Below are 2,994 nucleotides of genomic sequence, written 5' to 3'. Positions count from 1 at the left end.
TGAGATTACAGGTGTAGGCCACTGAGCCTGGCCGGCCATTACAATCTTAAAGCAGATGTCTATGTATTGGGATAAAATGTTTTCTCATATAAGTGTAGAAAGCAAGATGCAGAGTAGCATATTTAATATTAACTTATTTATAAATAAAAAGATTATGGATAATGTAGAGTGATAGATAAATAAATAATTTTTCTGAAAGTTAACCAGAAAGTGTTAATAGTTGGGCACAAAGATCTGTTGGTGGTGGTATGACATGTTTTACTTTTCTTTTTCTACCTCTCTCTCTCTTTTTCTATGTGGCTACATTCCGCTTATTTAAATAAAATAAATTAAAAAGTTAAAAGCACACTGCCATATGTTGTATGAAAGAGGTGGTGGGTGTCATGGGATACAAAGGACAGGCATCTGAACACAGGATAGACAAGGGTAATGTCAGAGAAGACTTCCTGTATCAAAAGATGCCTGGATCAAAGGATGCCTGGGCTTCATTTCTAAGGGTAAGAAGTTGTTAGATGAAGATTGAGGTATGGGTAAAGGAATGGTATTTGCAAAGGCATGGAGATGAGAGTGAAGGCCAGACATGTTTAAGAAATTGTTTTACAAATGTTTTGTTGGAGTGCAGAGTAGTCAGCAAATTAAAAAGCGGGATATGTAGGTATCAAATCACCTAAGGCCTTAAATAGCCTCCTAAGGACTTTGGACCTTCTCCTAAAGCAAGGAGAAACAACTAAATAATTTTAAATGAAAAAGTGACCTGACTAAAATCCATAAAACCTTAAAATAAATGCAAAGTTGCTCAATAATCCAACTATGTTAGAAGACTCGCTGTATGCACAACATCGCAGAAGGGCCATCCTGAGTCAGCTAACCTGGGATGTGAAAAGTATAACTCCATTCCTTGGAAACAGCTTTAAAGATGTGAATTCTTCACATAATATTTGTTCATTCATTTATTCATACTAATAAAACAAATATTAAGTATATTTTTATATTGAGTATATGTTATAAAGAAAGCAAATATTCTAAGCTTTGAGAGGAAAGGTGCAAAATGCATTGTCTCTGTCTTCAAAAAATTTAGAATGATAATCAAAGTGCAGTCTGATAAGTTCTACAGTGTACATAGTATGGTGGAAACAGCAGAGGGAGTGTTTAACTTCTTGGAGGAATTAGAAAAGACTTTGCAAAAGTGGTGACATTTAAAATGGGCCTTAAGAGATAAAAGGAGCTCTCTAGGTAAAAAGGGAGGCAGCAGGAATTACAGAGATAGAAAATAGCAACTAAGCTAAAAAGAAAAAAAAAAAAAACATTGGCACAGAAATGAGAAAAACACATGACAAGAAAGGAACCTAGGCTCGACAGATAAAGGAGGCAAGGGACAGAGGTGAAGTTGTGAAGGATTCATACTGATGCAGTTTGGGTGTGTGTCCCTCCCATATCTCATGTTGAAATGTAATCCCCCGGCTGGGCACAGTGGCTCATGCCTGTAATCCCAGCACTTTGGGAGACCGAGGTGGGTGAATCACGAGGTTGGGAGATCGAGACCATCCTGGCTAACACGGTGAAACACTGTCTCTACTAAAAGTATAAAAAAATTAGCCAGGCGTGGTGGCGGGCAGCTGTAGTTCTAGCTACTCAGGAGGCTGAGGCAGGAGAATGGCGTGAACCCAGGAGGTGGAGCTTGCAGTGAGCCAATATCACGCCACTGCACTCCAGCCTGGGCGACAGAGCAAGACTCTGTCTCAAAAAAAAAAAAAAAAAGAAAGAAATGTAATCCCCAATGTTGGAGGTGGGGCCTGGTGAGAGGTATTGGATCATGGAGGTGGATCCCTCATGAATGGCTTAACACCATCCCTTTGGTGATGAGTGAGTTCTCACTCAGTTCATTCAAGATCTGGTTGTTTAAAAGAGTCTGAGACCTCCCCATTTTCTCTCTTGGTCCCTCTCTGGCTTGTGATATGCCAGCTCCGCCTTGGCCTTCCACCTTAAGTGGAAGCTTCCGGAGGTCCTCACCTAAAGCAGATGCTGACACCAAGCTTCCTGTATAGTCTACAGAACTGTGAGCCAAAATAAACCTCTTTTTTTTTTTTGAGGTGGAGTCTCACTCTGTCACCCAGGCTGGAGTGCAGTGGCACCATCTTGGCTCACTGCAAGCTCCACCTCCCGGGTTCATGCCATTCTCCTGTCTCAGCCTCCCGAGTAGCTGGGACTACAGGCGCCTGCCACCACACCCAGCTAATTTGTTGTATTTTTAGTAGAGATGGGGTTTCACTGTGTTAGCCAGGATGGTGTCGATCTCCTGACCTTGTGACCCGCCCCCCTCGGCCTCCCAAAGTGCTGGGATTCCAGGCGTGAGGCACCACGCCTGGCCATAAATCTCTTTTCTTTATGTTACCCAATTCTTTTGTAGTTCAAGAGTGTGATGATTGGCTGTTCATGAGCATGTATGAGATATGCCACCCTTGAACCTTGTTACATCAGCACATTACCCGCCTGACCTAAACAAAAAAATAATTATCCAGTCTCAGATATTCCTTTAGAGTAATGCAAACAGACTAATATACACACGAACCTTGCAAAGGAGTTCAGACTTTTTAATCCACAAGCCACAGGGAGCTGCTGAAAGTTTTACAGCAGAAGAGGTGTTATGAGAAAATCTATGTTTTAGGAAGATAGCTGTAGAGGCTGTGAAGAAGGATTGGAATCTGGAGCCGGCCCTTTAAGAGCTGTTAAAACAGTCCTGGCAAGAGATATGAAACGAACTCAATCCAGGGTCATGAAATTGGAGACAACAGGCGAGATCTGAGAAATGATTACAAAGAAGGTAGAAGATAACATGATTTATTGGATTTCTATCTTGCACCCCAGACTCCGAGATAGGTACTTTATACACCTTATTTTATTTACTCTTTTACTCTTTACAACAACAACCCCATGAGGTAGGTGTGATGTGTCCCTTAAGAAATTGAACATCTGGGAGGCTAACTCACTCAAAAT

The 2,994-nt window shown here is 41.3% G+C and overlaps 1 non-coding gene across 1 annotated transcript; it reads left to right on the top strand.

The window, feature by feature from the left end:
• The first annotated feature begins 2,395 nt into the window (after window positions 1-2,395).
• On the top strand, window positions 2,396-2,496 carry LOC115837810. Its single transcript, XR_004032860.1, has one exon. It is a non-coding gene; the product is annotated as a small nucleolar RNA U13 (small nucleolar RNA).
• The last annotated feature ends 498 nt before the right edge of the window (window positions 2,497-2,994 follow it).

This window comes from Nomascus leucogenys, chromosome 12 (assembly GCF_006542625.1).
Source record: "Nomascus leucogenys isolate Asia chromosome 12, Asia_NLE_v1, whole genome shotgun sequence".
Classification (NCBI taxonomy): domain Eukaryota; kingdom Metazoa; phylum Chordata; class Mammalia; order Primates; family Hylobatidae; genus Nomascus; species Nomascus leucogenys.
This window is presented reverse-complemented; position numbering and strand designations above follow the sequence as displayed.